At 39.6% G+C, this 8,065-nt stretch overlaps 1 non-coding gene across 1 annotated transcript; it reads left to right on the forward strand.

The window, feature by feature from the left end:
- Positions 1–7,504: 7,504 nt before the first annotated feature.
- On the forward strand, positions 7,505–7,611 carry LOC125119159 (U6 spliceosomal RNA). The gene has a single exon (XR_007133041.1). It is a non-coding gene; the product is annotated as a U6 spliceosomal RNA (small nuclear RNA).
- The last annotated feature ends 454 nt before the right edge of the window (positions 7,612–8,065 follow it).

Raw genomic sequence — 8,065 nt, forward strand, 5'->3', positions numbered from 1 at the left:
TGGATCTGTACCTCATAGCTACCTTGGCATACACCCAGCCCAGCCAGCTGCCCTTTGATCAACCTTCGGATGGATCTACAGTTGCCCCACTTAGAAATGGGTTCACCAGACCTCTCTGTGCCCTAATGCCCCATTTTTCTCTGGTGCTTGTGAATGTCCTTTGGAAAACAAGCCTTTCACTCTAGATGAGGACCAGAGACTTCCCTCACTTGCTCACACTTCCTGCTTACCTGGTATCAAAAACAGCCTTGCCAACCACCACCAACTGTAAAAATCAATCTGAAACCCAAAATGTGTCTATCCCTTGTATATGTTTTATGCTTTTCCATTTGAAAAGCAAATATGATCACAACATCCACATGAGGAAGTATTGGTAAATTGAGACTTGTTTGCTGAAGTTTTATAGCCCAAGGCAGGAGCTTGCACATGACAGTGGGAAACAGATGTACTAACATGAATGAAATGATCTTGCTGAACAATTTTCATTATTATTATCTATCTTATGGTAGGTGATGTTTAGTCAACTTGCCAAATTATAGAATTATTCCCTGTGCCACTTTTATACCTGGTCACCTGGAGCCGAATTTTTATATTATTTATTTATTTATTTATTTATTTATTTATTGTCTTTTTAGGGCCACACCTGTGGCATACGGAGGTTCCCAGGCTAGGGGTCTAATCGGAGCTGTAGCCTCCAGCCTTCATCACAGCCACAGCAATGCCAGATCTGAGCTGTGTCTGCAACATTTACCACAGCTCACTTCAATGTCAGATCCTTCACTCACTGAGCAAGGCCAGGGACTGAACCTTCATCCTCATGGATGCTAGTTGGGTTTGTTAACCACTGAGCCATGACAGGAACTCTAGAAGAGCAGTATATTTGGAAAATGAGAACTGCCTGGGCAATATTTTTTTTTTCATGTGTTGACCTGGCATGGTGTTTCTATAAATTAGATAAGGGCCATTTGCAGCTAAAGGCAATACTTTGGCCAATGTTTAAAGTTATGAGCAAATAGGAAAGTCATGAATTGTTATTCTCTTTTTAGGTCTATTGCCAAAGCTAATCAAACTGGAAAGGAGCTTCCTTAATTTGATAAGAATTATTGATAAAACAACCTACAGTTAAATATGGTGAAATAATGAATATGTTCCCCTAAATTCAAATTAAGACAAGGATGTCCACTTCTATTCAATATTGTGCCAGAGGCCCCAGATAGGAGAGAAAAAAAAAATCAAGAAATGTAAAACAAAGTTATAAGGATTAGAAGGAAGAACTAGAGATGTCTTTGTAGATGTCGTATATGTAGAAAGTTCAAAATAATTTAGGTGATAAAACTCTCTATGGAGCTGAAAATATGGTGTATTATATAAAACAAAATATTATGTATTTTAGAGGAGATAGTGGTTACACAGGAATATAGTCACGTAAAACTAGTCAGCTGTATGCTTGAGTTATGAATTTTACCTTGCATAATTATATCTCAAAATATGCTATAAAAACATTTTAAAATAATTTGCATTTATCTGTAACTACGGATGGTTTTAAAACATGTCTACAAATTATTTGACATCCCTCCCTTCAAAATGTGGAGCTTAATTCCCTTCCCCTTGAATGCTGGCTAGACTTACTGACTCACTTCTAATGAACGGAGTGATGTTATGTGACTACTGTGACTGGGTCATAAACAGGGTGTTGCCTCCACCTCTCTCATGCTTGCTTTGTGGGAACCCAGCCAAGAAGCACATGTCGCTGGAACTTGGCTTCTGCTCACTGGTGCTGAAGAGAAATGTGGAGACAGAGTTTTGGGTGAAGGAGAAATAATAGCTTTATTGCTTTGCCAGGCAAAAAAGGATCACAGCAGGCTAATGCCTCAAAGACTGTGCCTCTCTTAGGAGAGATGGGGAGGTGGTTTTATAGTTTGAGGAGTGAAAAATAGGGCCACAGATAAGGATCAGGGTAGAGGCAAGCTTGCATTGTTTTCAAAGCTGGTGTTCAGTGGTCTGGTGGTCTTCTTTCTGGAATAAAGAATGCTTCATTAACATCTTCCAAGTCTTCCATGTGTTGGGGACTTGAGTTCTGTAGAAGAGCTCAAAGATGTTGTTATCCATATTCCTTGAGGAGGGACCAGGACCCTGCCCCCAAAGCTACACTATTGTTTCTTGGCAGCTCCTCCCCCAGGGTCTCTGCATCCCCTCGCTTCCCTGATTAGCAACTCTTTGAACCAGCCCTTTGGAAGGTCATGGAGGCTATTTGCCCTTTGAAATTCCCTAAAAAAATAAGAAATGGGGGATGCAGAAAGGCTTGTGTGCCCAGGAGCCCCCAGGGCCATGCTTGGTTTTGCACACATGACAGAAAACTGGGGCTTGGTACAACCACCAGTACAAGTTCACCAGCCACATGAATTGGTTAGTATGCATATAGGTCCTCCAGCTCATTGAGCTCTTAGATCTTAACAGCCCTCACCTATATTTTGGCTGTGACTTGTGAGAGACACAGAGTCAGAATGAACCCACTTAAATTGTTACTAATCCTTGCCCCACTAAAACTCTGAGAGACAATTGATATTTACTGTTGTCTTCAGTTGGTAAATTTTGGAGTTTTACAGAGCAGTAGATCATGTCTGTCCTCAGGGTCACTGGCTATGTTTCAGTAGGATATTTTATGACTGTAAATGATTGAAATGTTTGAGTTTTTTTATGTCTTGTATTCTAATCTGAAAAAACCAGTTTTGAGTGCTTTGTATAAGGCACTATTTAAATTAAACATATGCAGGCCTGAAAACAAATAAAAAATCCAAGTAATACTATGTTATTAGTTAACTAGAAAGTTCTCTCCTTGTACTTTTGGACCTCAGCTGAATACAGTCTTTGCATACTCAGAATAGAAGTTCTATAGCTATGGTAGGTGATGTTGGAACAAACTACTAAGGAAGAATAAGAGAATCACAATAAAGTTATTCTCCAGGGAATTTTTTCATAGTAGCAAATGAAGGTACAAAGACTGTGGACCCCCCCCTTGTCAAAGTGATGGGGTGAGGGAGAACAAGAAGGAAGTCACCCTTTTCTAGGAACAGGTCCTGGCTTCTACATGTTGGTCTCGTTCTATTAATTTTGTTTTCCTAAACTGGATTTTGAATCCCTGTAAGTTATCTTCTTGCTTATGCCTTTTTTAATATTATATTTTTAATGAAGTATAGTTGATGTTGAATATTATATAAGATATACAATATTGGATTCTTTTTTCTCATTTTTTACAGTTTTGTTGATTTAAAATGTTGTGATAATTTCTGCAGTACAACAAAGTGATTTGGTTATACATGTACACAATCCATTCTATTCCTGATTTTTTTCCCATGTGGCCATCACAGAATGTTGGGTAGAGTACCCTGTGCTATATAGGAGGTTCCTGTTTGCCAGTCATTCCATAGTCTACAAGGTGCATAGCCAGTCCCAAACTCCCAGTCCATTCCCCCCTCAACCTTTTCACTTTGGCAATCGTAAGTTTGTTTTCAAAGCCCGTGAGTCTGTTTTGGTTCTGCAAATAAATTTGTTTGTATCCTCTTCTTTAGATTCCACCTATAAGTGATATCAAATCTTTGTCTTTCACTGCCTGATTAACTTCACTTAGTGTGATAATCTCTACGTCCAACCATGTTGCAGCAAATGGCATTATTATATTTTTATGGCTGTGTAGTATTCCATTGTATATATGTACCACTTCTTCATCCATTTCTCTGTTGATGGACATTTAGGTTGCTTGCATGTCTTGGCTATTTCAATGAACTGGGGAGCATGTATCTTTTTGATCATACATAGACACCTACAGCAATCCTTCTTTTTGTTTAATATTCAGTACTCTATGATAAACTTTCATTTCCAATGTCTTTGCAGCCCAAGAGTTTCTCTTTCACAGATCAGTCCTTTCAGGGATATAGCAGAAAGAAAAGCTACAAATGCTGCTTCCAAATTAGTTTGTGCTTTTTTTTTTTTTCCAGTGCTGCTTTCCTAGCTTTTCCATTCCAATCCATGATTTGAAACTATGTAAAAGTTTTGTTAAATGAACCCTTCAAAATACATGGTCATGAATATTTTAAGAATAAATGTTTTACTCCACCTCTGGTAACCACAAATCTGATTTCATTTTCTAGAAGTTGTTTGTGCTTGGGGTTTTTGTTTTTTTGGTTGTTTAACTTGACCTGCTATGCTATTGGTAGTTCCTGGCACACACATTTTGGCTGTGTTGTTGGAAAATGTTATGGCATATAATCTTCTCACAATCCTATGAAAGTAAAGAACTATGATATTTTTGGTGAAAAAAAAGAATAAATGGTTTAAACGATAAATTTGGTAAGCACCTCCTTATGGAAATGTAAGATTTTCCCCTAAAATAAAATCAATATTTCTCTATAACCAATAATGGTTTTCTTTGGGGCATCATTCATTTCTGCTGAAAAAGTAATGGAAAATTAAAAATGGGAACAGACATCTGAATAACCAGAGTCTCTCCTGTGCTTCTGGGTTGGTGGTCCCTGACCCCAGGCACATTCTTGTTGCCTTTTACCCACAGTGTATCTTTGGATGAAGCCCTTATATTAAAACACACACTTGAGGATTTCCTCTCATGGCTCGGGGAAACAAATCTGACTAGTATACTTGAAGATGCAGGTCTGATCCCTGGCCTCACTCAGTGGGTTAAGGATCCAGCATTGCTGTGAGCTGTGGTGTAGGCCAGTGGCTACAGCTCCAATTTGACCACTAGCCTGGGAACTTCCATATGCTGTGGGTGCAGCCCTGAAAAAAAGACCAAAAAGAAAAAAGAAAAAAAAAAAGAAGAGAGAGAGAGAGAAAAAAAAACAAACATTGAGGAGAAAATGAGCAGGTACGGATGGTAAAATGCAGACATTATTGGAAACAATTCTTAAGCTGACAAAGTTAAGATTCAACAATAAAATCATTAATTTTAAGGAATACAAAAGAAGGTTTTTATCCTATGAAAGAGAATTTTATAAATAATGATCAGATTGTAAGTCAATGCTAAATGATAATAACAACAATAGCAAAATGATGATGATGATGTTGATTTAAAAAATGAAAATGAGGGAATTCCCATTGTACTGCAATGCAAAGGAACCCAACTAGTATCCATGAGGATGTGGGTTCGACCCCTGGCCTTGCTCAGTGGGTTGGGGATCTGGCATTGCTCTGAGGTATAGCTGTAGCTCTGATTCAATCTCTAGCCTGGAAACTTCCATAAGCTGTGGGTGGGGCCCTAAAGAAAAAAGCAAAAAAAAAAAAAAAAAGAGAGAGAGAGAGACATAAAACTCCCCCACTGTCTCTGAACAGTTTGTAGTCTTTTCAGAATTACATGGAAAATGAGACACTTGAGGTAAGAGATGAATGAAGTCTTTTTAAACAAAGGAGTTTTGGAAAACCTAGGATGGAGGTAGATTATAAAATTGGGAGTGTGTGTACTTGCAATGCTGTGTGAATAGAGCTGAGTTACCTATATTCTGCTCCAGTTGGATTTTTGATGGCTGACCTGAAAAGAAATGAGCTGTAGCCAAGAAGAGAGAAGGTGAGTGTTATGGGGTTAGGGAGCTGAGGGAACATGCAGCAGAGGTGATGAAAGGCAGATTTGTAGTTACAGAAAAAAAGGAAAACCTAATGGGGAGGTGGGAAATGTCAGGCTGAGGGACATTTTGGTTACTGGAACCTTTGGCTCAGTTAGGCCAAGTATGGATGTGGGTAGTGGTGGAAAGGGGACAGGTGTCAGAAGGTTTTGGTCCATGACCTCATGACAGGCGCCTCTCTCCCTTTCATCACCTCCTCAGCCAAGAGTCCCACAGGGTTAGCTAAGCATGCTCTGATCCTGCAGTGGGAGTGTTATGCATTTTGGTTCTCACTTTGATCCAAGAGATTAGTGTGTTCTTTACCACGTTCTCTATGATGAGGGTGGGACAGGAAGGATTTGGAGGAAACCCAGGGGACCCAGCCTACCAGAGTCTATGCTTGGAGGCAGAGGGCATCCTAGCTTTTCCCTAAGATTAAGTGAAACTTTGCAGGATGCCAGGACAGGAACCAGCTTCAAGACTGTGTCCTGCATGAGGACACACTCTAGAGTGGAACCAGAGCCTGGGGAGAGCTCATTGTCCCAGAGATTTTAGGGTGTTGGGCATTACCAAACAGTCTTGATCATCATGTGCTACCTCTAGACTTTTGATCAGCCAGTGACTCAAAACATACTTATTGAATAACCACAAAGTATGCAGTCAGGTGGTAAGTGTTCAAGCACACTAAAGAGCCTTTTAATCACAGGCCACATTTCTTTTACTTTTCACAGCTTCACTCATGGTGCAAAGTGACCAGATCTTTATTTATACCATTTACAACCAGTGCTGTTGTAATAGAAGTCACCTCTAAAAATTCAGTGGTTAATGATATATTTAGCAAATTAGAGTGACAAAAGCAAAGGTTTAGGCATCAAAACCAGGTGCCACATCTGGCCTGCCTCCTGGCTGAGGGATGCTGGTCCAGTTGCTTGACCTCTGAGTGTTTCTCCCCTCATCTGTAAAATTAAGATGCTGTTGTTCGTATTGACAGTTGATCCCTAAGAGCTCTTGGTGTTAGGGATGACCCACAAAGTGCGAAGTGTCACCTGAATGTCACAGCTCTTCTTGCTGTAACTTAGGGTTGGCATCCTTGGCCTCATGAAATCTCAGAATATCCAGTCTGGTCCATAGCAGGGCTTCATGGAGTCAGGTGTGACAAATTTTCCTTGAACTTGATGGATGCAGACATACTTCAGGTTCCAGGGAAGCCATCTCTAGACCCATGAGTGGTGGGGGCTTCTCTATAGAAGTGGTTGAGTAGCATCAGATTGGGTTTCTTGCAGGCTTAGGCATAATAAGCTCTACCTGACATTAGTGTTTGAAAATTACAAACTGATTCAGCAGTCTACGGTCTAGATTCAACAGTTTTTGAAACCTTGATTAATAGAGTAAAAGGAAAACCCACTATTTAAAGACCATCAGGTGTTTTCCTCTTTTTCTTTAGAGATAACATCTGAATTAATAATTCTTCTATTTGAGAAAAGGGAAAAAACACCCTTCATGATTGATTTTAGTTTCCCAAAGGGAAAGTCAAGACCCTGCTCCGGAATAGAGTTCAAGATAATGCCAAACTACATTGTTTTCTATAACGTCAAAGATGGGTCTTCACTGGAGGTAGAATCACATGTCTTTGTTCATCCATTTAACTAGGATGCACTGAGCTCCTAATGTGTGCCTAATACTCCTCTTGACCTTGAGTGCTGCCTTCAAGGAGCTCACAGTCTAGTGAGAGAGAGCAGACACCAATGAAACAAGCATATAACTCATACTGTGTATTGTGCAACCAAGAGGACATGTGACTTTGATAGGCCTGGTGTCAGAAGGCTTCCCTGAATAAATGACTTTTAAGCTGAGGTCCACAGGATGAGTCTGACTTTATAGCCAAAAGGGGAAAGGTGCTCACATCAGCAGCACATAGACTAAAAGTGGAACAATACTGAGAGGATTTGCATGGCCCCTGTGCAAGGATGACATGCAAATTTGTGAAGTGTTCCATATTTTTGCACAGTAATGCGAAAGTGTTTAATGTTACTGAACTGTAGACTCAAAATCATTGAAATGGTAAATTTTGTTACACACGCTTGAACACAATAAAAAAAGAGGTATGGCAACATGGATGCAACTAGAGATTATTATCATACTAAGTGACGTAAGTCAGAATGAGAAAGACAAATACCATATGATATCACTTATATGTGAAATCTAAAAGATGGCACAGATAATCTATCTACGGAACAGAAACAGACTCACAGACATAGAGAGCAGACTTGAGATAGCCAAGAGAGAGGGGGAAGGGAGTAGGATGGACTGGGAGCTTGAGGTTAATAGACGCCAAATATTTTATTTACAAAGGACAAACAACAAGGTCATACTATATAGAACAGGAAGCACTATCCAATCTGATCTTCTGGGATAGACCATGATGGATAATAATATAAAAAAGGATGTATATATAC

The sequence above is a fragment of the Phacochoerus africanus genome, unplaced genomic scaffold (genome assembly GCF_016906955.1).
Source record: "Phacochoerus africanus isolate WHEZ1 unplaced genomic scaffold, ROS_Pafr_v1 Scaffold_164, whole genome shotgun sequence".
NCBI lineage: Eukaryota > Metazoa > Chordata > Mammalia > Artiodactyla > Suidae > Phacochoerus > Phacochoerus africanus.